The 26,617-nt window shown below is 46.2% G+C and overlaps 1 protein-coding gene and 1 long non-coding RNA gene across 4 annotated transcripts in view; one reads left to right on the forward strand and one right to left on the reverse strand.

The window, feature by feature from the left end:
* Positions 1–8,991, reverse strand: part of ELMO2 (engulfment and cell motility 2) — a 37,859-nt gene extending 28,868 nt beyond the window's left edge. Inside the window, exons 1-2 of one of the 3 annotated variants that reach the window (XM_070486012.1) lie at positions 8,886–8,922; positions 4,440–4,517 (exon numbers count right to left, since the gene is read on the reverse strand). The gene's annotated coding sequence lies outside the window, so the exon portion shown is untranslated. Of the gene's footprint in view, positions 1–4,439; positions 4,518–8,885 lie in introns of all 3 variants that reach the window. The other 2 variants (XM_014859917.3, XM_044748072.2) reach the window with 2 other exon arrangements.
* On the forward strand, positions 7,907–21,058 carry LOC106843051 (uncharacterized). Its single transcript, XR_001401089.3, has 5 exons — positions 7,907–8,120; positions 9,619–9,797; positions 18,524–18,710; positions 20,050–20,265; positions 20,471–21,058. It is a non-coding gene; the product is annotated as an uncharacterized lncRNA (long non-coding RNA).
* Positions 21,059–26,617: the final 5,559 nt, after the last annotated feature.

A 26,617-nucleotide genomic window follows, 5' to 3' on the forward strand; every position in this document is an offset into this window, starting at 1 on the left:
TCCGGTTCTTCTTTTTAAAACAAGCAGGCAGTGTAGGTATAACAGAAAGAGCTCTGGGCTGGGATGATTTTCCTGCTGAAGAAGCAATTTGATCTGGAGCCAAAGGACTGAGCACCTCGTCAGAGCTCCATCACTAAGTATCTGGGTGACGTGCACACGTCCTTTTTAACCAAGTCTCAGTTTCCTTCAACTATGAGAGGTGAGTGTTGAACTAAAGCATGTATAAGATGCTCTCTAAGTCTAAAAGTCCATGGTTCTAATGTAGAACTTAAAAAATCCAAATGAGGATTGTCCATTTTAAAGTCCTCACCAAAAGAAGCTACACCCTTGTTTCGATGGTGCTGCTAAGAAACAAACCACATTTTTTGGAACTCCTTTCTGGATACTGTCTTTGGAGATAAATAAGCTAAAGCTCATTATTTTACAGTTACACTTTACTTTGACCCCAAATGGCATTTCCTAGGTTGATTGTCTATTTCCTGATTAAAGTTAGCCCTGAGTGATTCTTGGCTGTTTCAAACATTCACAGCCATTTTAAAGCATGAAGATTTGCTACCACCAGGACTATTCAAGAGATCCTCTAAGCCCCCATTCTCAGGGGCTCTGCCCTTCTCACAAAACCCAGGCAGCCCATGTGTACTGAATAACTCTCTCCCAACCATGCCACAGCTGAGGGGACTGAAGGAGGGGAACACTCAACCTTAGCCAGACTAATCCAATTCTTTCTCTTGAACTTAAAGACAGATTAAGGAAGATAGATAACAATGGGCCCTGGAGCAGAAAGGTCACAGTCAGCTTCAGAGCAGGTGCATGGCAAGCCAAAGATCCAGAGATGCAAATTCAAGAGCTTTGCAGAGGAGGCTGTTCTGCAGGAAGAATCTAGAAAGTGTAGAAGAGCAGAGAACAGGAACCACAAAGTCCCAGAAGGAGACAGAAAAAGCCACTGCCTGATGCCTTTCCAGATTCTGTGGCTACACCTACACGGGGGCTACCTGAAATTCTCCTGTATCCTGCCAATAAAACTCTTTTAAATTAAACTAGCCTGCATTTGTGTTTATTGCAACTAAAAAGCCTACGACTAAGATTGACCCCAAACTTTGAAGGCACTCTAAAATGGAGCTCTGAGCGGCAAGCAGCATTAACAGGCCTCAGATGATGGCACTGAGACACCCTTCTTTAACACTGGCTGAATTAACGCAGAACAAAACCCACTTTAGGAAGAAGGACCAGGCCACCCACTGCTGAAAAGACGAGCCATGAAAACCCCATGAGCAGCAGTGGAGCACTGTCTGATATAGTGCCAGAAGATGAGAGGATGGGGCAAAGGCTGTGCAGGGCTCTGCTGTGCTGTACACAGGGTTTCTGGGAGTCGAAATCGACTCGAGGACACTAACAACAAAAACCCACTTAGATAAGTCTGGTTTATTTAAAACAGATCAGTTATATGCTGACTTTACTGTAATCATCTTGTATACAGCAGTAATGTGTAGACAGCCTCTTTGTAGTTGACCGCTCATCTACAGCGTTAGTATAGCTGACGCTCACAAGAACCCTGCAAATCATCCCCATTTTATAAGTGAGGCAACTGAGGCTCAGATAGGTTGAGAAACTGGTCTTCCACATGCCTCCTTCCCTACCCCTCCCACCAAAAAGAGAAAGAAAGAAATCACATCAGAACTGGGTCTCAAGGCTGGGTATTACAACCTCCAAATTAGTTCTCTTCCCACAACATAACATTTCCTTTGATGATGATGATGATGATGGTAACGTCAGCTAACAACTGCATAGTGCTAAGGTACGGTTCTAAGGGCTTTGCATGTACCGATTCATTTAATCCACACACCAACCCTGTGTGGTATATTTCTACCCTCATCTTACAGATAAGAAAATATAGCACAGAAAAATTAGGTACCATGCTCAGTGTCATATGGCTAGTAAGTGGCACAGCCGGAATTTGATCACAGCCAGTCTGGTGTTGTGTGAAAGCCACGTGAAAGCAGGTTGTGCTGTACCTAGCCCATAGCAGGTGCTCAGTGGAGAATTTTGGTTTGCTGTACCTGAAGTTAAAGCACAGTGAAGCTGAGAGACCCATATAACAAGAGCTCACAATTGTAACAGATAATAGTACTCCACTGTCTAAAGAAAGTGATCCACACTTCCCACGTGGTATTGAGTCCTTCACAGTCTAGCCAGATCTCCCTCGACTACTTGCTATTTCTACCAGGCAGGCCACGTTCTTTCATTTCTTCTGTACCTCTGTACATTCTCTTCCTTCCTTTGACTGTCAGAAGGGCTCCTATTCAAGCTTCAAAGCCCAGCTCAGATGTCACTTTCTCTCTGTACCATTTTTAGCTTTCCCCTGTGAAATGAAATAGGATGGGGGCCACTGTGTTCTCACAGCATTCTGTTCACACCTCTATGTGGGCTCTTGTCCTACTCTATTCTAGTGGTATATTTACACATCTCTCTTCTTCACTAGCTCCTCCCTCCAGGGCAGGTACAACCCTGTAGTCTCATAACCTAGCACAGCACCTGGCATACAGTTATGGCTCAGGAAGCACTTGTGTCTGCTCAAATCCATCGGCTCCAACTTCCTCAACAACTACAAACCAGGGCTGGCTCTAAACGGAAAGGGACTGGCATGAATTGTCCTGGTTGCTTGGTGTTCCCTCCATGTCCCACCACCTTCTAACTACATGGTATTTCCATTGTTTCAAGTTTTGCTTTCATATCTAACATCAGAACATGTCTCACTGGACAATCAGATTGAGCACTCCTGACTCTAGTTAAAAGAAGGGAAGATATCCCTCTGCTTTTCTCCCTATGGAAACATCAGGAAGTAGAAGAGAAGTCATAATATTCTCCAGATAATATTCCAGGATGAAGGATCTCCTTGCAAGAACCCTTCCAGCACTTGTTTGCTTACTCTTTTCATTTTCATTTCAGAAAGGAAGTGGAAATTAGGTCGAAGCAATTCAATAACATTGCAAAATTCTCAGGGTTATAAATAGCCTCTTGCTCCACCACTCAGCAGTACTACAGAGTTCAACAGCCAGGGGAAGGGAGCTGCAGCTCCACATCCAGGCCCAGGAGGCAAAGAAGTAACAGACCCTTTCCAGATTAAACAACTCTCCATCCCTCACCCTCCCACCCCCTTTAAAGCATTACAGATAAAAAGATGATTTGGAAAACTAAAATGCCACAAAACAGGAGGGAGGCACATGCTGATCTGAAGAAGATAATTCTGTAAGACCAGAGGATGAAAGCCCAGGTTTTCAAATGCAAAGCTAGGGAAACGAGAAAAATAGCAACTGTCTCATGGAGCATTCTCTAAGTGGCTTCTGGAAGGTGTGTTTATAAAATCAGCTCCAAAAGGCCCCATGGAGCTTTATCAATCAGCCAGCAGTGACTGCCCCACCCAGCCACTCTGACAGCCGGGCTGGAGAGCTCATCTTAAGAAAGGAAGTGAAAGATGACCCCTTCCCATGAGGAAGGAATTCCGGATGAAGAAGGCCAGCAGCTTTCCAGCTCTCCCCGCCCCCATTCCTTTAAGGATAAGGACTGATGAGTGCTTTTTCTTCTGCTCTTCTACTTTCGATTTAGTAGGGGAGGCCTGGGTAAGCTGGTTTCTGTTTTCTGCAACAGAATACACCACACCAGGAAGGCACTGAGACGTCACACCCTCTTTCTAATCAAGAACACAATCTCAATAGAGGCTTCTCCCTCTGAAATATTCTCATCTGAGAAGTGACTCAACTTCCCTTCGTTCAGACCACGGGATGAGGATGAGGCTCTGAGATAAACAAGAGGGGAATCCGTTTGGCAGAGATTCAGGTTCTGACGTTTACTGCTCAAATGCTGAGAAGGACCATCATACCAACGGCAGTTGAGGTTTCTCCTTTTTGTTGAAATTTGTTGCATACAGGACTCACGCAAACTGTGGTTAAAAGCCACTAACTTAAAGGCAGAAGTGCGGTGAGGAGCGGTGTGGGAACAGCATTAACTGTTGGGTTTCTTCCCCTTAAAATCTACCCTAAGAATCATCCAGGTCTCCTCCGATCCTGCTTTGACACCTTCTGTAGCTTCCTACATCACAGAATGGAGTTTAAACTCCTTGGTGAGCATTCAGCTTACCCCAGTCCCACCACGGCTTTCAGGGTAGAACTGGCTTTCAAACTCAGCCTTGCAGGTGCTACATATGTCACAGCAGACCACCTCGTTCCCTCAAACATCATGCTCTTCTAAGTCTGTGCTTCTGCTTGTGCGATTATTCCCTCCACCTTGTCCAGCTGAAAACTTCTACTCATCCTTCAAGGCCCAGCTCAGACAACACTGCTTTTATGTGGCTTTCCTAGTCCTATCACCATGGGCAAAATCAACTGCACCCTCATCTGTGCTCTCAGTCTTTTATACACACCATCACAATCCCACTGACTTACAATGCTCTACGTGCAGCCTCTTCTCTTGTTACTCACAGTGTGATCTGCACATCAGCAGCATCAGCATCGCCTGGGAGCCTGCGGTAAGGCAGAATCACCCACCGAATCAGAATCTGCTTTCAAACAAGATCTCTGGGTGGTTCACACGCATGTTAACGTCTGAGAAGCTGACTCTAGACCAGTGGTTCACAGCTCTGGCTGTGCATCGTCAGTGCTCACCCCAGGTCACTGAAAGACTGCCCCTGGTGGTCCTAATGGGCGCCAGGGTTGAGAGCTACAGCTCTAGGACTGTCAGCAAACTGCGGGCAGGGACTCACCAAGCCCGTGTCTTCACCACCCCCCTCAACGCTTCCTTAGCGTGCAAGAGAGTGCCCTACATACAGCTGTGCCCATAGAATTCCACACCGAAAATACCCTCCAGGATGCCCCCCCCCACCCCCGCCTTTGAAAGAGAATAAAAACGCTAATGACCCAGGATTACCCGCTGCCTGGGACTCTGCAAATCCCTATAACAGCCAAGGAGATGGCTTTATAAGGGTCAGTGCTCACAGACCCCCTGCCTTAGTGTTCAGAAATGCAAGGAAACAGAAAACGAGATGGAAAATACAGATGAACTGGGGCCAGCCCTGTGGCCGAGTGGTTAAGTTTGTGTGCTCTGCTTCAGCGGCCCAGGGTTTTGACGGTTCTGGGCGCAGATGTGGCACTGCTCATCAGGCCACGTTGAGGCAGCTTCCGCAAAGCACAACCAAAGGGACCCTGAACTAGAGTATACAAGTGTCTACTGCGGGGCTTTGGGGGAGAGGAAGAAGAAGAAGAAAAAGAAGATTGGCAACAGATGTTAGCTCAGGTACCAATTTAAAAAAAAAGAAGCTACAGATGAACTTTAAGAAATTGTTTCCCTTCAACAGACTACCATGGTTGCAACAGGCAGGCTTGTTTTGGGCGGGAGTGTGGTGAGCTGAGAGGAGTCCTGGGTTAGGACTGAAGCCCTGGGCTGTGGGCCTGACTCCTTCAATACTAACCATACAACATGGCATTGTTCTCCCGGCAAAATCAGGCCAAGCCCTCTCCTTCGATAAATAAGGGAACCGAGGTCCAGAGAAGCTGGCAAGGCACCAGTTAGGGTCAAAAGAAGGGCTAAGCGCCCCCACCTCTTGGTCAGTCCTCCTCGCTGCAGCACAGGAGACCTGACTGCCCAGCTTGGCCGCGAGCACAAGCCCCTCGGGACCTCAGGTCCTGCTCTACATGAGAGCGTTGGACTACAAGTTTTTGAGATCTCTTCCAACCTTGACCTTCTAGTGAGACAGTGTAGCTTAATGGTTAGAGGCTTGCATTCTGGAGTGAGCAGACCTGGATTTGGATCCCAGCTCTAACAATTTCCTTCTCTGTAAAATGGGGATTAGAATCAACCCAACTCTATAGAGTTGCTGTGACCATTAAGTGGGATATTTGTAAAAGCATTTAAGCATAATACCTGGCACAGAGTAAGCAGAATTCCAACCGTGTGAACTTGATGAAGTTGCAAAAACACTGTAACCATGTTTCTCCAGCACAAAAAAGCCCTACCTGCCAGGCTGAAGAATGCTGAGGGCAAAATGAGAGAACACATGTGAAAGCAATCGGGGAGGGAAATCACTGTAAAGGGCCTGCCATCGCCGGCGGTGTCGTTCTACTACTATTATTATTTTCTTCTAGCGGAAGAACCTTGGAGAGCTTTACAGTCAGTTTATTGGCAGTGGCCAATATAGTGCCTGGCACATAATAGGTGATCAACAAATCTTTCCTAGTGACTCCAATGAAACCAGCATGCCTAACGGTGTTACAAATTCAAATGTCTTAAGCAGCCAGGCAGGTAAGTCAATAAGCCAAGCATCATCTATGTAGGGACTGTGTAGGGACATATCATCTCTGTAGAGTAAAGTGCAAAGTACCCACCCTGCTTTGGAGGAATTCAGAGTCAACATTTTTAAACACATTACACCGCTTGGCCTAGACAGTCACTCTGCAACCTCTGGCACACCACCAGTTCTGGGTCTTTATCACACCACATGGTGTCTTCCAGATCATCTAATCATTCTGTGATCTTGTCTTGTCTTTCTACGTACACTGTAAGCATCCTGAAGATGAAGGCTGTGACTTATACTCCCCAGTCACCCTAAAAGGCCCAGAACAGTGCTGGCCTCACGGTAGTGAGGGCCTCACCCAGTGAGCACCTGCTGAACTCAAGAGCCAGCCTGAACTCACGCCTAGTACTCCCAGCAGCTTCGAGAGGCTGCAGGGTGTGAACATCTTCCTACCCAGATCCTGGGACCAGGCTGAACTGCTGCAGGCTACACTGAGCTATGGTGACTGGTCCAAAGGACTTGCCTTGCAGGTTTTTCCTTCAAGTGAATCAAATATGCTTGTTCCTGAGGTGGTACTGATGCATCCAGACACATTAGCTCTGCATAGAACAAGCTAGAATATGCTCTATACCCACAGGTGCTATTGTTTTCAAGAAGTTTATTTCCCACTTCTTGCACCCCCAGACTTCCTTGGCACCTCCTAGAGGCAGCATGGGGTACAGAAGGAGCAGACTCCAGATTAACAGATGGGGGTCCTGGTCCTAATCTTGCCTCCTCCCCTCACACACTCTAGGATGATCACTGGCAGGCAATGCAACTTTTAGAAGCTTCATTATTTTTATTAGTAAAATGCAGATAACAATAATTCCCTCAAAAAACTCTAAAGGGGATGAAATGCCACGGGTACATAAAGCATCCTGCACTGTATAGCCCAATACCGCAGCCCCAGCCACGTGTGGCTACAGAGCCCTTGAAATGTGGCTGCTACAAATTGAGATAGGCTATCAGTGTAAAACACACACTAGATTTCAGAGACTTAGTACACACACAAAAATGTGAAATATCTCATCAATAATGTTTCTATATTGAGTACATGTCAAAATAATATTATTTTGGAATACACTGGGTCAGATAAAAGATATGAAAAATAATTTCGACTGTTTCTTTTTACTTTTTTAACGTGGCTACCAAAGAATTTGAAATTACATATATGGCTTGCATTATATTTCTATTGGACAGCATTGCTCAAGCATAGCACCTGACACACAAAAAGTATTCCAATGCTGGTTTCCTTCTTCCAGAGGCAGGACATCAGGGACCACAACTCACACCCCCTTCCTCCTGCCAAAGGCAAGTTCTCCATTCATTTATTCAATAAAGGTTTACAGTGCCTGGCCCTGTGCAGATGCTGGAAAGACAAGGAGCAAAACCAGACACTATCTTCTTCCTTGTGGACTTTATTATCTGAGGGGACAGACAGACATTAAGACTTTCATAAATAAATTTAAAACTGCAGCTGTGCAAGAGTTGCAAAGGAGAAGTACCCAGGGTGATGAAAGAGGGGAATTCACTGGGTGGAGGAGTCAGGACCAAGGATGCCTCCGCAGGAAGTGATACTTGAGCGGAGATTTGAGGGATGAAGAAGAGTTTGCTGGACTAAAACCATGCCGCGAAGAGAAGCCCTGGCAGAAAGAACCGAAGTGTAAAGACCCTGAGGAGGGCCAGAGCTTAGTATGTAGAAGGAAGCGGAAAAGGCCAGTGTGAGGAACTCCTGAGCAAGAAGGGTCGGAGACTGAGAGGAAGGAGAGGTCGGCGGGAGCAGATCTCCAGGACCTGGGTGAGAATCTGGGGTGAGCCTGCAAGGTTGGGGAGGAGAGGGGGGCGGCCAGTTTTAAGCAGCGGAGGGTCCGGATCTGATCCTCATTTTGACAAAAGATCCCTCTGGCCATGGTACGAGGCCGACGACAGGAGAGGGGCCAGAGTGCATGTGGGCAGGTCAGTTAGGACACTGCAGCTGTCTAGGCGACAGAGGCCTGAACTGAGGGGCCAGCGGCGGAGATGGGCAGTGGATGGACCGGAGGCTGCTGAGCCGGCCGGATGGACGGGGCGCGGTGAGGAGCGGTGCAGAGGCGGTTGGGGAAGGGAGGCGATGTCAAGAATGACTCCGGGCTTCGGAGGGTGCCACCCAGCCCCACACACTCCTCGGGCTCCTCGGGAGCCCTCGCCCCGCTCCATCTTTTCACCGCGCCCCCGGCTCCATCCTCCCACCCTCCCCCTCCCTCCGACCCCAGCCCGGCCCAGCCCCCGCTTCCCACGGCCTGGCCTGCCGTCTTCCCCGCCGACGCCCCTTCCCACTCGGGACCCGGTGCCCCTCCGGCCAGGCGTCCCCGGCTGGGCCGCGGCGCGACCCCTCGAGGGCCTGCCGAACCGGCACGGTGCCGCCCAGGCCAGCCCTCGCCTCCAGCCCCTCAGCCCCAGGAGAGAAGCAGGCCGCAGCCCGCAGCCTGCTTCCCGCTTCCCGGCCCGTCCTCTCCCCCCTGCGTCCCTCGGGCCAAGGCCCTCTCCGCGGCCCAGCCCCGGCCCCAGCCCGCCCCTCACTCACCGGTACCCAGACCTAGGCCCAGCTCCCGTGCCGGTTCTCACCGCCGCGGCTCCTCCGGCCTCCGCCAGCCCCGCCCTCCCGGGACCCCGCCCCGCGCAGCCGACTCGGGTTCCTATTGCTCTGTTTCGCCGTCACGCTGAATTCTCTTCCTTCAATTGGGTCGTTTCCCTGTCACTCAAGAGAGGCCGGGCCCAGCAGCCGGGGAAAACGCCGGCGGTCCCCGCCCCCTAGCGGAGGCCTGTTAAAGAAACAGGCCGCATTTCCCCCTGCGGGCTGTGGGGTCTGGAGGAACCGGATCTCTCAGCAAATGCAAGAGGCAGCATATTTTTTTTTTTTTTTAACTTTTCTCTTGGCACAGCCCTGGAGCGAAGGAAAAGACTTTGGTTCCTTGTGACAAAGTAGATGTCTTGAGGGCTAAGCTGTCCTCTGGTGGCACTCAACCGTGTGCCCAGCGAGCATGTAACTTACACTCAACAATGGGGATAACTGAGTGGGAGGTGACAGTCGTGTCAGAGGCTGTGAGCAGCCGTGGCTGCTCACCACCGAGATGAAGCTAATTATACCGGCACCCAGGGCTGACCGTGGGCGCCGAGCAGAGGCAGAGGGGTACAGCTGAGCTGTACTGTTGGTAGAGACCCGTGGGAGGAGGTATTCGTCACTGCACCTGCGGATCGGAACGAGGCCGGGCACCGCGCCAAGGCCTCGCTCCTGCTATCTCCCTTTATACTCACAGGAATCCTGATGGAGGTATTATGCGGATCACCTTGTTACAGATGAGGAAGCTGATGTTCTGAGACGGCCAAAGATCATACAGCTAGTGATGGGCAGAGCAAGACGCCAGCCTGTGCCTGTTTGAGTCCAAAGGTTATCCTTTAACTGTTTCGTCTCACAGATCCCTACAAGTCCCAGGCGGTAGGTATTTTGTCCGTTTTTCAGATGCTCAACAGAGACTAAATAATGAAATTAATACTTAGAAAAGAGACTAACAACTATCATTTATATGGCACTTCGTCTGCAAAGCGTCTGCAAAGCAGTTTTACATATGTTGTTTTATTTGATGCTCCAAACATCTTGAAATTGAAGATGATTTTTTTGTTAGTCCTGTTTTACTGGTGAATAAAACGATGCTCAGGGAAGCTGAAGCTTAGTAATAGCTAACATGGCTACAGCTCTTGCAGAGGTCGTCAGCAAACTTTCCATAAAGGTCCAGATAGTAAATACTTTTGGCCATACAGTCTCTGTCACAACTACTCAACTTTCCTGTTGTTGTCTGAAAGCAACCACAGACAAGATAGAAACAAACGAGTGTGGTTGTGTTCTGTTGCAACTTTATTTACAAAAATAGGTGGCAGCCTGTGGCCATGGTTTCCCCTTTATACCAAAGCCCTTTATAGACCATTGCTTTGTGGGACCCTGACAGCCACCTTGTTAGTATTCATCCTGCTATTGTTTATTATTAATGTATTATTATTGTGGATGATTCTGTTATCATCCTTATTATCTTACAAAGGAGGATTCTAAGGAGTGCCAAGGTTAAGGATTCACCTGAGGTCAACTCAGGAACCAGAGCTCAGATCCAGCTTCCCTCACTCCATCTTCCGTCCGCCACACTGTGCTGGGAGATCCCATGAGATCCACCTCAACCTAGTGGATCTCTTTCTGCCCCCTTGCAAGATGACTGGCTGAGTTCATTCTACCTTCCCGGGCTCTGGGGGTTACTCCTGTGGCCCCTCTCCTCGGGAACATTCTCCCACTCCTCCCTGCCTTCCTCATTTACACCAGCCTGTGAACTCCTCTCCCTCCCTGGGCCTCCGTGGTGCTTATATCCAGCAGCCTTTAATGTTAGAGAATAGAATCTGCTGGGAGATGGGCTCATGACTGCTGTGGAGTCTGCTAGCTGTCTGCCAAAACCCCTTCTTCCTTCCACAGTCACGTGGCTGCCCAGCCAAGCTTCACTTCCCAGCCCCGCTTGCCGTTAAGATCTGCCAGGTAACTAAGTTCTTGAGAGTGGAAGTGATGTATGAAACTGCAGGCAAGGCCGTTGAGTCAGCGGGCCTGTCTCCTCCTGGCTCTTTCTCCTTCTCACTGGCTGGACCCAGCCTTGACCCTGTGATTGTAATGGTGTGCTATGTGATGACAGCACCAAACATGGAAGGTGCCAGGGTCCCTGAATGAACACGTGGAACAGAAGTATTCCAGGTCATTTCATAGTCTTACGTGAAAGAGAAATAATCTTTGTTCTTTAAGCCACTTTTCTAGGGGGGAGCCTGGAGGTTGGCTGTTTGCTGGAGTCAGCCCTGCACTTACACAACCTTGAGAGTGACAGCCTCCTTAAATTTCGTGCCTCGGGTGCCTCACTTGCTTACCCTAGTCCTGGCCCGGTTCCATACACATTTCGGAATGAGTCATTCACTTTAGCTTTGTAATACTTTGTCGTCTTTTCCTGATATGTCAGTGCGGGTTCTTTAATTGCAAGTCTCAGGAACCAATTCTGGCTATCTTTAACAGAAAAGGGGTTTATTGGCAGGCTAGTGGCTAATTCACAGAGACGACAGGAAGCTGTAGATGTAGGCTTAGAAAAGCCCAGAGACGAGATGCTTTGGGCGTTTAGGTAGCCAAAATGAATCAGTTCCATCCTTTTCTGCCGTCTTTTTTATCAGATCTTTCTTTGATCAGAGTCAAAGTCCCTGGAGCAAAAGTCCAATTGCGTGAGCTCAGGTAACATGTCCTTCCCTTAGCTAAGGACAGCAGGCACTTTGATTGACAGCCCCACCAGGACCACGCACAAGCAAAGAATTCTAGATCCTTCCACCTCCACCCTCAGCTGCTACCCCTGGGCAAATGAGGCCAAGTGCCCAGTTGTCAGGCTGGGATCAAGTAAGAGAAATACCTGAAGCTGAGTGTCATGATTACATGAACCCAACACAGTGTCTGGCACATGGCAGAGCATAATAGTTAAGATCCTGGGCTTTGTAATCGTACAGACCTCTCTGCCACTTACCAGCTGTGTGTTCTTGTGTAAGTTACTAGATCTCTCTAAGCTTCAGTCTCCTCAACGGTACAATGGGGATAATAACAGTACCAACCTTAATGGATTGTCGTTGAGAATTAAATGAGATGGTAAATGTACAACATTTAGCATGGTACCTGGCATATAATAAGTGCTCAGTAAATTGTAGGTAGTTTTAAAAATTAGAGTAGGCCTGGGGGCCGACCCATTGGCATATTGGCCAATGTTCATGTGCTCCGCTTGGGCAGCCCCAGGTTCACAGGCTCAGATCTGCAGCGCGGACCTACACACCACTCATTAAATGGCAGCGTCCCACATACAAAATAGAGGAATATTGGCATGAATGTTAGCTCAGGGCCAATCTTCCTCACCAAAAACAAAAATTAGAGTAGGCTTCCAATAAGTATTTGTTGTGTGAATGAATTATCTCTAGTATTTTGAGTTCCTCTAAAATCACATCTGAAACTGGAGTGGATCAAAACACCCCTCCCAGTTCTCCAAACCATGTGTCACAACCCTCCGCATGTGTATAGTGTGTCATCCCCTTTGTGGCCTCACTTCCCTCCTTGCCCAGCTTAGAACCTGGGTCTTTTTTATAATGACTCCCCTGGTCAACTCCTATGCTCCCTTCTCTCTCCGTCCATCCACCTGGAAAATCCCAACTCTGCTTGACCCCAACTCACCATCTATTCCACACCTGTGCCCAGCAATTGACGGGCCTGGAGAACAGTACAGACCCTTTGTGGCCCAAGTGGGTCCTCCCCACTGTGGGGCAGTCCTACAGTACCCACTTCCCTGCCCAGTCCACTCTCCCTCACCAGATGCTGGCTATCTCGCATCTTCTCCTCTCTTCTGTATTCAACTCCTCAGTCTTAGTTGGTGATCTTCTTATCTCTCTGACCAGAAAAAAGAGAGAGAGAGAGAAACAATAAGGAAAAAACTACCTCATCTTCTCATCACCAAACCCACCAGTCTGCCTGCGTCAGCACCCAAATGCTCCGCCTTTCCTCCTGTGACCACAAATGCACCTTCTCTGATCCTCTGTAAGGCAATCCTGCAGGTACCATAGATCCTAGATTTCAGCTCCTCTCACCTACTCAGACATTTTGCCTCTGCACTTATCCCCTCTCCCCTGCAACATCAATGCTTCTGTTATTCCCATCAGCATCCACCTCTACTATGGCCCAGCGGTGGGGAACTTAGAAAGATAAAATCTCACCAAGGTTTGTGAGACCCTGGATGATCTGGCACTCGACTGCTTTGACCTAATCTCTTTCCACTCTCCCCCTAGCTCACTCTGCTTGAGCCTCTCACCTCTAATTTCCCGTTCCTCAAACACAGTTTCTTCCCACCTCTGTGCCTTGGCATTTTCTGTTCCCTCCCCTGGAATGCTGTTCCCCCTGACCATCACGTGGCTTACTTCTTTATTCAGATCTGCTCTAATGCCTCCACAGGCAAATCTTCCCTGACCTCCCTGTCTTCTCTAATTCAGCCCCTCCAACCCCACTCTGTTCCCGTAACCAGCTCTCATCTTTATAGCACTTAATGTCATATTATTGTTTTGTTTTATGACTTCCACACCAGTTGTAAGCTCCACGACAGCAGGGATGTTGATTATCTTGTTCCTAGCTGTATCCCCAGCACCTACAGCGTATCTAGTACATAGTATGTGGCCAATATCTTTTATTTTTTTTAAAGATTGGCACCTGGGCTAACAACCGTTGACAATCTTCCTTTTTTTTTTTCTGCTTTATCTCCCAAAACCCCCCTGTACACAGTTGTATATCTTAGTTCCATGTCCTTCTAGTTGTGGGATGTGGGATGCCGCCTCAACGTGGCCTGATGAGCGGTGCCATGTCCGCGCCCAGGATCCGAACCCTGGGCCGCCACAGCGGAGCACGCGAACTTAACCACTTGGCCATGGAGCCGGCCCCCAATATCTTATTTATTGCATCATCGAATAAACAAATGAAAAGAAACCATGGGTAAATGAATGGTGTCTATGAACTTGACTCACGTTAAGTTTAAATCTTAAACACTCATAAGTTAAGCGTGGCCCGGCTCAGATACAATGATTGTTGAAATACAATCCCTGTCACCAAACCAGAAGGATTTCCGATATGGTGGCTCATAAATGTTAAAACCTATGTCTAACTGCTAAAAGAAATAGAACCAGCATTTATTGTGGGTCTACTCTGTGCCAAGACTTATGTTGGACACTATTATATACATTATCTCATTGAAAACTGTCAACTTTCCATGCAGTGTTAGAGGGCCCATCTTACAGATAAGGAAGACTGAGGTTTGGAGATGCAAAGAAACTTGCTAAGGCTACACAGCCTGGCTGGTACCCAAGTCAATCTGACTTCAAAGTACATGTCTTTCTCTTTAACCTACCCACTGAAAACAATCTATCTGGGCATTTCATTCTTTAATTCATTCTTTTTTCAAACACTTATTAAGCCGGGAGACTTTGTGCTAAGGTCTGTACGTGAGGTACGTTGTTTGATCCTCACATTCCTATGAGGTGCATACTCATTAGCTTTATTGTACAAATGAGGAAACTGAGGCACAGAGCGTTTAGACATTTGCCCAGGGTTATTTGGTGGAGTGGCGAAGCTGGTATTCAGATCCAGCTCTGTCTAATTTCAAGGCCTGGGTCTTTTCTGCAACACTGTGCTGTCTCCCTTACGATAAACTCTGTACCTCAGATAGAGAAGAAAAATGACTCAAACAGGCGAATAAAGTATCATTAAGAAAATTCATGGTGACTCGGTTCTTTAAGTGGGAAGCAAAGGGCAGGAGGCAGACAGCCAGTCTAGCAACGGCTCTTGCAGGTTGGGGGCTCACATAAGTCACGATAACTTAATTTGCGAAGATCGTTCTTCCAGGAACTGGGGCTTATCTTGTGTTTGTGTGAGTGGAAGCGGGGAGAGGGGCGGGGGGAGCCTGGAGACCCGGTGAGCGGTCAGCTGTCAGCCCCCAGCCGGACCTGCTCAAGCCTCGCGCGTGAGAACAGCGCCCTCTGCTGGCGGAGGAAATCACCTTCCAATACATAAAGCTCCGTGTGTGTGTGTGTGTGTGTGTGTGTGTGTGTGTGTGTGTGTGTGTGTGTGTGTGTGTGTGTGTGTGTGTGTGTGTGTGGTGGAGCAGGAGAGCATTGGGGAACGTATTCAATGAGATTTTCAAAATGTCTAGCACACCCAGTAAATAAAAATAATAGCCACCACCTACCAATATAACATTAGGGTAGGCGGCAGGCACTGTTTTAAGGATTTTACTTTAATTTTATTACTCCTAGGGACTTTGCATACTGCATCTAGTTTAACCTTCACCCCAACCCTCTGAAGTAGGCATTATTGTTGTTACTCCCATTACTCTTTTTCACAAGAGGAACTTGAAGCACAGAGAGGTTAAGTCATTTGCTAAACGGCGACTAAGCGGCAGGTCTGGGACTTGAACAAGTGGACTCCAACCTTCGTATCCACGCTCTGAAAACCACTAAATGGCCATTCTTCATGTCTGGAGCGCCCCCAGCAAGTCACTTAATAAAGAGGTCACTTAACGAAGAGCCACAGCAATGGCTCAGTAATTTCTTAGAAAATAGCAAGCACGCTAGGATCTGGTGTGAGTCGTCTGCTTTCTGTACTCACGTGGTGGTGGGGTTGTAGACGCCTCTGGGCAGCTGCTCTTACAGCCCACTATTCTGTCTGAGCAACGGGAGATAAGCCCGCAGCCAGCACTGAGATCGGCCCCCTGGATCTGCTTCTCCAGCAGGAAGATCTTGGTGACAACAGAAGCAGAGAACTAAATAACAATGTAAAATAGTTAGTGACCATTGAGGCACGAGGGCTGATAGATGAGAACGGACAGCTCCTGGAGAAGATTCCTAGAGGATGTCTCTGTCCCTCCCCCACCCCATATGTTCAGGGCTCTAACTCGTTAGTTACTGGAATGTGGGGATGTGAAGGGGTGAGAGGTGGGTGGAAAGAGGCTGGGGATGTGGGGAAAGTGCTCAGCGGATCGAGGCAGCTACTATTTACCAACTAATACTGGATAATTTCAGTCCTTTAACAACTGAGAATGGCTGTGCTGAATATAACCGCCTGTACTCTGAGTCCTGGGGCAATTTGCTTGATCTCTCTGAAATTCGCTATAATAGTAGACGCTGACTCATAGGGGCTGGTGAGGGAGTTATGTGAGGTAAAACAAGTAAAAATCCTGCCTGGAGAAGGCATTTAGGGGGTTGTTATAAATGGCCAAACAGACGTGTGTGTGTGTGTGTCTGCACACGCGTGCGCGCGCACATGGCTGTTGGGTTGGGGAGAGTGAGGCAGTCTTGCCGACCCTGGTCCCTCTGTCTCACCATCCTTGCCTTCATCCCTCCGCTGTAAGCCCTGTCTTACAGACATCAGAGCCTGGGTGGGGGCGGGTGGGGGTTTCTTTATTGATGGATGCTTCCTTTGCCCCAGTAGACACCTCCACAAGTTTTATTGAACTGACTTGGTTTGTCCAGAGTCACTGCCCATTTGTAGAGAAGCTGGGGTGGCCATGATAGAGGAAATGAAGGCCCACTCTTGCCAGGAGGCCTGGCCTTGGAGCTCTGGCTGGGGAAGTTGACCATGTGGAGGCTCCTGTTTATTGTAGGAAGACCCCTCACTTGAGAGTTTATCTGTTCTTCCCACAAACATTTGCTAAGAGCTCCATGTAAGCAGCCACTGGTCAGATAGTGGTGAGCAAGACATGGTCCCTGTCCTCAGATCATTCTCAGCCCCACAGGGGAGATAAACAGCAAGGAAATAAACAAACAAATCAAACGTTATTATAAACTCTGATAAATGCTATTGGAGAATGATTAGATTCACCCCCCAGATTCCAGCAACTAAAGCCGGAGGATTGCACAGTCATGGAGGTCCTCTCTGAGGAGGTGATAATTATACTGAGACTTGGCAGATGAATAGGAGTTTTCCAGTGAAGGGTAAGCTGTTCCAGGCGGAAGGAATAGTGTTGTGGGATGATCTGGAGGTAAGAAAGATCCTGAGTTGAACGAGGTGGTGGGATCATAAAAGCCAAGAAAAGACAAGAGTATGGAGAAGCCAGCGAATGCAGCCTCGTCAGCTCTGCTGTGTTGAGCCAAGTTTTGCTGTCTGTGCAGTGGGAATCCATTAGAGGGTTGTAAGCAGGAGGGTGACACAATGTGAGTTGAATTTTGAAAAAAGATCTCCTTGATTGCTGTGATCAGATTGTGTTAAGAATGGCTAGTAGAATACAAAGAAGGAAGCAGGAGAGCAGGTGGGATGTGAATATTAACAAGCCTGCATACTCCTAGGGAAAGACTGATTCTTCTATAGCCCTAGCAAGAAGGAACCCCCGTCTGATCTGGTCTTAAACCTAATAGGTCAATGGCAACTCACCTCACTGATCCTGCCTCTGAAACCAACCAATCAGTGACAGCACATTCACCGCACTGTCCGTGCTTCTAAGGCTGGTGTCCACTCACTCCTGCCTTTGGAACCAATTGCTCCCAAACAAACTCTTCCCCAAACCTGTGTGAGATCAACAGCTCGCTGAGCTCCCCAGCCTGCGCCTGTACTTAAGGAAGCAACAAATTCAGCTGGTTGCAGATACTGAGTGGTGGTCTCATCCTCCAACAGAGCTCTTTACTGTCCCCCAGGCTGTGGATGACTATGGTTTGTCCTCTTGTCACTGCTGAGGATGTCCTGCGGGGTTTGTGCTGCTGACTCTCGCTGATCCAGGCTTCTGTGGCTGACCAACCCTCTTTTGAAGGACACGCTCTTCCTCAGAAGACTTTTTATCTTCATTTAGGTGTATGGCCTCTTCCTGTCCTGGGGGAGGGTCTACCCCTTCAAGGGGATGTGTCGGTCAGGGTCTAGTCAAGAGTTGGAAACCACACCAGTTCTTTGAAAGAGATACATTAGTATAAAGAATTGTTAACTAGATATAAAGTTGTTAAGAAGGTTCCTAAAAATGGATCCAAAGAACTCTAAGGTCTTCTGGAGGTAGTGACTGCAGGAAGCATCTGCCATCTTTAAGGCTGAAGGAGCAAAGGGAAGATGTTGGCATTATTAAAATTTAGAGATGGTTCCTAAAACTCAGACCTCTGAGAGGGGTCATGGGCCAGCTTGGGCTGTGAGGGGCCTCGAGGCTGGGACTCAGACCTCTGAGGAGGGGTTGCTGGCGTCCGCAGGAGCAGAAGACGGCTGGGCTGCAAGTGTGGAAAACATTGCAAACTGGGTTCACCCGGTGTCACAGGAGGAGACGCGCCACTGGCAAGGAGAGGAGGTGGTGCTGGGGTGCTGCTCATGGGAATCCCACAGGAAGAAAACAGGAAGGAGCAAGTCCTTTTCCTCTTCCAGGCTTGCAGCTTCCTGCGAGTGCCCCCCTTAGCAGAGCCTCGGAGGGAGCTGCTGGCAAAGCCGAAAGCAGTTCTCAGAATCCCAGCTCCGGCATCACAAAGCGGATCATGGAAAGATGGGTTTGAAGCTGAGACACAACAGCTTGCTAACCCCACAGGTCACATTCCTTTTTTTTTTTTAAAGGTTGGCACCTGAGCTAACAACTGTTGCCAATCTTCTTCTTCTTCTTTTTTAAATTTTTCTCCCCAAAGCCCCCAGTACATAGCTGCATATTCCAGTTGTGAGCACCTCTGGTTGTGCTACGTGGGACGCCGCCTCAGCATGGCTTGATGAGCGGTACCATGTCTGCGCCCAGGATCCGAACCAGCGAAACACTGGGCAGCCGAAGTGGAGTGCGCGAACTTAACCACTCGGCCCTGGGGCCGGCCCCCCACACAGGTAACATTCTTTATCTCTGTTTCCATCCTATTTTTTTGGTTTGTCTTATAGTTTAATTATCAGAGAGCAGCCTTATGCCTAAGATTCTGAGAAGTCACCTCATCGCTGCCTCATGTACAATCATGAGTTGCTTAATGACGGGGACACATTCTGAGAAATGTGTCATTAGGCAATTGTGTCATTGTGCGAATATCATACAGTGTACTTACACAAACCTAGATGGTATAGCCTACTAAACCCCTTGGCTACATGGTATATGGGGTCTGTCATTGATCAAGATGTCGTTATGCAATATGACCATACTTCTCTCAAGTTGATCTCTCTCTGGTGGTGGGGGCAGACGCACACACAATTAGCCAATTCCCAGCGAAGTGTGATGCCTTTGGCTAATGGAGGAGCAGAGGAAGTGGTAGAATGTACTGAAAGTTCAGCCTGAATGGTTCAAATGCTTGGAAGTGGCCACAGTGCCTTTGTACTGGCATTGAAAGATGAGTGATGAGTAGAATTCCAACAGAGATGACAGAAGAGGCACTGTATGCCCCATTTTACAGAAGAAGAAACTGAGGCTAAGCAAGTCCATTTCTTGAGTCAGAAAGAACCCCCTCTGTCTGCCTGCCTAGCCCAGATTGCTAAACAACTGCCCAGTGGCTGGAGCTTGTAACTCCTTCAGATCTATTCTCCTCTAAAACTGGGCTAATGACATCTGCCGTTCAGAGTGGTGGAGACGGTTAACTGGCTTCACATATTAAATAAAAGCATAAAGCCATTTTGGGAGACATGCTGGGCACGTTCCCACTCCCACCCACCAGCCTTGCAACTTGCAGCTCAAATTCGTGCCTCAGGGGAGTTATAAAGTGGCCCGTGTCACAGGTCTCGGGGTGGGAGGGGTCGTGTGTTCTCACATGGTTGAAACCAAGAAAGTAAAATCCTTGAATGTCATTGTCTCAGCGAACATAGTAATGAGGATAATGGTAATATACTTTCATCTAATGAATGCTACTATGTATGTGCCAGGTATTTTACATATATTAGTTTGCTTTGTCTATTCATCAAATAGATATTTAGCGCACTATATGCCAGGCAGTATGTTATGTTACCTCTAATTATCACAATGAAACTGAGAGGTAGGAATTATTATTCCTGCTTAGCAGATGATGAAACTGAGTTAAGAGAGCAAATGGAACAAGACTATAGAATGAGCATCATTAAGACCTTGGACAAATGAAAGAGCCTGTTGCATCAATTTTTTTTAAAAGCACCCAACAATTTTATAAATTAAAAAGTTTGATTCTTTTAAAAATAAAAATAATAATTCTTTTTAAAATAAAAATCTCAATAGATGGCTTGAATAGCAAAATGGATTGAAGACTGTATTAGTAAACCAGAAGATCAAGCTAAGGGATTCTCCCAGTATGCAGTGCAAAAAGATAAATAGATGGAAAGTATGAACAAAGTATTGAGAGACATGAAGGACAAACGCCAAAGTTCCACCGTCTGCTGAATGTGGGTTACAGAATGAGAGAAGAAAAAGAGGAAGGAGAGTCCCCAAAGCAAGGTAATAATTCAAGACATTTTCTTTTTTTGTTTTTCTGCTTTGTCTCCCCAAATCCCCCCGGTACATAGTTGTATATCTTAGTTGCAGGTCCTTCTAGTTGTCAAGACATTTTTTTAGAACTCAAGAAATACATGAGCTCTTATATCGAGAGGATCTAGTTACAGGTCCTCTGTAACTTACAGAAATTACTTCTTGTAATTTACAGGAAGAGTGTAAAAAGACCTACCGCGAAGCACATCATGATGAGATTTCAGGACACTAAGGATAAAAAGGAAATCCGAATGTTTCCAGAGTGAAAAAAATTACCCAGGATGGAAGGAGAATAAGGTTGATGTCTGTCTTCACATCTGGAACTTTGTGAGAAAGAAAACAACAGAATGGTACCTTCAAAGTTCTCTGGTAATACTTGTGAATCTAGGACTCTTCACCCAACCAAGCTATCAAGCAAATGCGAGGGCATCATAAAGACATTTTAAGACACGAATGGACTAAAATAGTTTACAACTCTCAGTTCACATAGAACAGCATTTCTCAGCAGGGTACCGTTGGCATTGTGGGTGGAAAAATTCTTCGTTGTATGAGATGGATCCACACACTGCAGGCTGCTTGGTGTCTTTCACCACCATCTACCAGATGCCGGTAGCATTCCACTCAGTCTCTGTGGTAACACAAAACACCCCACGCTGGGAAAGGGTGCGGTGTACCCTCTGCTTGAGAACCCACTGGTGTAGAAGATACATTCCAACAAAGAGAAAAGGAATCCAGGAAGAAAACATGGAACATGAGAAGCACGGTAAGCAAGGAAACCAATACGGTTTCTTTTTAGGTTTAAATAAATATCTACACTTACAATAATTAATTAAAATCTGAGATGATAACATGGAATGGAGAAGCATAAGGTCAGAAAAGGAGGCAGGAGAGAGAAATGAAAGCATGCTAAGATTCTCATTTTATTTAATAGGAAGATATAGACATTAACTCTAGATGTTGATTAAGAATATGCTTAGCTATGTGTATAAAAAGTGTAAAGATAATAGAAACAGAAATATATATTTTCTGACTCAGAAGAAGAAAAATTAATTTGGAGCAAATAAAATACTATCAACTAACCAAAAAGCAGGGATGAAAAAGAAACACGAAAGCAGCATAAATAATAGAAAACCCATGGTAACGTGATAGAAAATGTGCAAATAAATCAATAACCACAGTAAATGTGAATATATCAAGTTCACTGTTAAAAGACAGAGGCTAGAACTAAGCAAAAAAGGTCAAACTGCATGCTCTTTTATAAGACAGCAAGAACAGAGTAACACAGAAAGATTGAAGATACCAAGATGGCAGACGGTATACGACGCAAATAGCAGCAAAAGGAGAGCAAGTGGTTCCAGCAATCTTATCATGAAGCTAAATGGATTTCAAGGCAAAAATAATCAGTATTATTTGAAATGAAAAACATATATATATTGATAAAATATTCAATCTGTCAATAAGTTTAGCCCTTATGTCTGCATGTGCCTCGTAAGATAGAACTGAGATATCTAATACTAAAACTGATGGAATTCCAAGGAGAAAACAACCAATCCATAGCTTTGTGGGAAACTTCAATATACCTGTTAGAAATCTGCAGAGCAAGTGATCAAAAAATCAAGTAAGGAACGTAGCGGGTTTGAATACCATGATCAACAAGCTTTATCGAGTAGTTGTATGTGGAGATCAATGTTTGCCTTTTTCAAATATGCGTAATTTTACAATTGTCCTTATTTGAAATGACATGATTTCTTTTAACCTCCCTTCTCACTTTTCTCCTCTTCTAATATTTTTCTTTCCTCCCCTTCCTGTTTTTCTCTCTGTCTGTACCACCTGCTTCTTCTCCTAGGTAACCTTGCTAGCAGGTTGATTATATCCTTCTGTATCTTTCTTTATGCTCATAAAATCAGATATAAATATACATACACCCATGTAGATTTCTCTCCCTGTCTTTCCAAAAATGGGACCATAGTTTATACGTTGCTCTGCATCTTACAGAAGTGGAAGATGGAAGTCCCCTCAAGTCAGTAGACAGAGGTTTAAGAAATTATTATTATTTTTTTTAAGGTTGGCCCTGAGCTAACATCTGTTGCCAATCTTTTTTTTCTTATTCTTCTCCTCAAAGCCCTCCAGTACATAGTTGTATTTTCTAGTTGTAGGTCCTTCTGGCTCTGCTATGTGGGATGACACCTCAGCATGGCTTGATGAGCAGTGCCAGGTCTGCACCCAGGACCTGAAGCGGTGAAACCCTGGGCTGCGGAAGTGGAGTGCACTAACTTAACCACTTGGCCATGGGGCCGGCCCCAAGAAATTCTCTTTTAATGGTTGCATAACCCACCATGCTATGTATGTGCCACAATCGATTCAACCATTCCTCTGCCTATGGGCATACACTTTGTTTTAGGGTTTTATTGCAATCCTGATCTCTGTTGATGTGAGCATCCACATCCACATATATTCTGGTGCTTTTATTTCTATGGGTTGGATTCCCAGGTGTGGGATTGCTGGGTCAAAGAATATGTGGAGTTGTTTTATTTTGATATACGTTGCCGGATTGCTCTCCAACAAGGTTGTAGCTACTGTGATGTGGTAAAGAGTGTCCTTCGCAGCCTGGAGTAGGTGTTTTCATGCTCCTGGTTTGCTAGTCTGCTGTGAGGAAAGTGGTATCTCATTGTTATTTAATTTGCATTTCCCTGACTCCTGTGGAGGCTGAGCATCTTTTTACGTTTATTCCACATTTGAATTTGTTCTTCTATGAAGTGTCTAATGGTAGCTTCTGACCATTTTTATTCGATACTAATTCACAAGAAAGCTCTTTGTACGTATAGACAATAACCCTTTATCTGCCACCTGCATTGCAGATGGCTAGAAAGATCTTATCAAGTGCTAGGTAACTATAGGGCCATATGGTTTCTTCTTGGATTTTAATGGTATTATTTCTTAGATTTAAGTCTTTAATTCACCTGGAATTTATTTTTGTTTAAATGATGTGAAATAGGGCTCTGATTTTATTTCTCCTGTCTCTACCCTATCCAATATAGTAGCCACCAGCCACAGGTGGCTATTGAGGACTTGAAATATGACTGGTCTGAAATGAAATGGGCCATGAGTATAAAAAATGCACAGATTTCCAAGACTTAATACAAAAAAAAAAGAATGTAATGTGTCTTTTAATAACTTTTATATTAATTACATGTTAAAATCATAATATTTTGGATATATTGGATTAAATAAAATATTCAAATTAACTTCATATATTTCCTTTTTACTCTTTTTAATGTGGCTGCAAGAAAAATTTTAATTACATACACAACTTATATTATATTTCTACTGGACGGCACTATTCCAGATAACTGGTTGTGCCAAAACTATTTCTTAAACATTTTTGCTCTCTTTCACTTATCTTTTATGTGCCTCACGAGGGGTGTATCTGTTTTAGTGCTTATAGTCGACATCTGTCTTACTCATCACTCCCCATTATCTTTGGAACAGCTCTTTGCTATTTGGAGAAATTCACCAGAACTCAAATTCCCAGCCTCCCTCCTCATTCGGATGTGTGTATCTGACTTTCGTGGAATGGATCGGAAGGTAGCTTCAAGGGGAATCAAGTTCTGCCTAGAGCTTCCATCTCCATAAGCCCAGGTGGCACTAGAAATGAGCTTTGATGGCGGCGGCCCCAACAGTGGTTTCAAAGTCAAGGTCCTGGCATTGGGAGGGGTGGGGGTGACAGTAGTGGCAGTTTCTTCATCAGGTAGCACTGGGTATAGTTTGGGGCATTGCTTAACCTTGAGTCTGGCTTTTCAGCCCTCACAATATTGTGAGCTACTCAATATCTCTTTTTAAAACTTGCTTTCTGCTTAATTCTCAGAATCAGCTTCGATTGCTTGCAACATAGAACCCTGACTGATACACTGGGAGTTTTTTCCTCAAAGAAAGGCATTTGGGATTTAATTTTTCCTACTATTTCTAAAATATCATCTTCTATCTTCTATGTCTGAAGGGAACTGTTGTCTTTGCCTGGGTTTCCCAGAAAACGGAGCCTGCTGCAAAAATTCACATGCTAACACTTCACTGGGAGGTTGCAACCCCAGAGAAACCAGCCGGAGGAAAAAAGTAAGGCAGGAAAGGAGGAGAACAAAGGCAAGGGGTGCATCACAGAGAGGACCGCAGTTTGTAACTATTTGTAACTGGGGTAGCCAGTGGCTCAGGCTCACAGTCCATCTTCAGAGCGGTTGTAGGAACTGCTTTGTCTTGGAACCTCCCTCCAGAGGAGAAGGTGAGCAGAATTTATCCGCTGGCCTCTTCTTGTCCCCCATTGCCTATGGTTCAATGTCTGCACCACAGCGCATTCACCTGGCACATCCAGGCTGTGTTACTTGGCCCCTGGGGAAGCCAGAGCATCCTGGACCAATCCAGCCAGTGCACATAGTGGTCTGTCTCTCCCTGTCTGTCAGTGCTACCGTGGGGCTCCTCAGTCTGTAGTGTAGTCAACGGCAGAGGCAATGACCTGGCTTCATGACCGCGGAATAGCTTGCTGTTCCCTGTAGAGCCCCTCTGTCTAGGAATCAAGGCAAGCGATTAAGGCGAGAGGTTGGTGAGTGGGGGGCTGGGGGGAGAAGGCTACAGAGATCTGTGGAGTGCATAAACCAAGTCTAGCACATTCCATCCCTTGCACCCATCAGATCCACTTTCACCTCCTGTAATATCTGGAGCACATATAATGACAAGATGCCCTCATTTCTTCCCCAAGAGGAGGGATGCAAGTCAGTCCTTCAAGGTGGTAGACAGTCGCAGTTCCTGAAAAAGTTTTAAGAGCATCAGCAAACCAACATACGGTTCTGCAGCTGTAGCTCCCTCCAGGGTAGAAATTTACATTCATCATCTCTTCTCTGCTACCCATTCTAGATTTTCCTCCCCCGTGGCCATGACTTCAACTGATGCGTGTTGCTAGCCTGGTGGGGTGACCCAGACCTTCTTTCTCAAGAGGTCTGAGCCCTTACTCGCCTTGCCCTAGTCTACCTGTGGTTGCTGCAATTACCCACTGGCCTAGAAGCCCTAAGAGATGCCCAGTGATTCCCTGGGTTCCAGACATATACTGGCTCCCACTGTGTGGCAGCTGCCCCAGCTCCTTATGCTACAGGGTGGATTCTCCCAGCCAGTAGAGTCATTCCTTTCTTTGCCTGCTAATCCACTGGCTCGAGGACCCCCAAATGGCCAGAAGGTAATGAGAGAGGTTAGTCCTACCTCTTCCACTCCTTTGCTCCTGGAGACACCACACCGTATATAGGCCGTTGGTTTGGTGCATATACCATTTTCTGGACGACAGTACCCTAACCTCAAAAGGTATTGTCTCCAAGCTGACGCCTTAACTCAACCGCGGACAGGCTGTTCCTCCATTCTGTTGGGCTGATTGCTTTTGGGTGGTGGTGTATATCCTTGCCACTGAAAGTGTGTGCGTGTGGAGGGGACCAGCAGCATCGCATCACCTGGGAGCTTGTTGGAAATGCAGACTCTCAGGCCCTAACCCAGAAAGAGAATGTGCATTTTTAACGAGAGTCTTGGGTGATTTGTATGCACATTAAAGTTTAAGAAGAATTGCTGTGCATAGTAATACCAGCAAATCATGTTCACAGGGCAATGCCTGAGGACAGAGGTGTGGTAGAAGAGCGGGGTGTGGGGCGGGCTATGGATCTGGAGCAATACTTAAACTAATCACAGACAAGGGTTAAGTTCTTTTCATTTATTGGAAAAATTACTTAAGGCTACAAAATTTCCTTTGTGTATAACTTTTTCTTTCTCCAGTAAGTTTTCCAATGAAGAGGTTTCCTTTTCATTGTTTTCTAGATAACTTGTAGTTTCACGTTTGTTTTCTTTGATCCACGGGTTACCAAACAATGTGTTTCTTATTAATTTCCAAGTAGTTAGCGTATTTTGGTAATTTTTAAAATTATTGACTTCTATTTTTATTGAATGATGAGCAGAGAAGATAGTCTATAAAATATCTAATGTATTGAATTTTTCAAGATTTTCTTTATGATCAAGTAGATGATAAATTTTGGTAAATGCCCATGTATTATAAAAAAGTATATTCTGTATTTGAATAAATATTTATTTGTTTGAGTTTGTGGATTATATTTTTAATTCTTCTATGTGCCTATTTTTCCCTACCAGAGCTACCGATTTTGAGAGAGAGATTGAAGTCTCCTTTTGAAGTTGTACTTTCATGAGATTCTACTTGTATTTCTGATAATTCTTGCTTTCTCTATTTACTTGCTAGGTTGTTCGGTACAGAATGTTTTCTGCTCATTAAGTTCTTGTTACTGTA

This window comes from Equus asinus, chromosome 15 (assembly GCF_041296235.1).
Source record: "Equus asinus isolate D_3611 breed Donkey chromosome 15, EquAss-T2T_v2, whole genome shotgun sequence".
Lineage (NCBI taxonomy): Eukaryota > Metazoa > Chordata > Mammalia > Perissodactyla > Equidae > Equus > Equus asinus.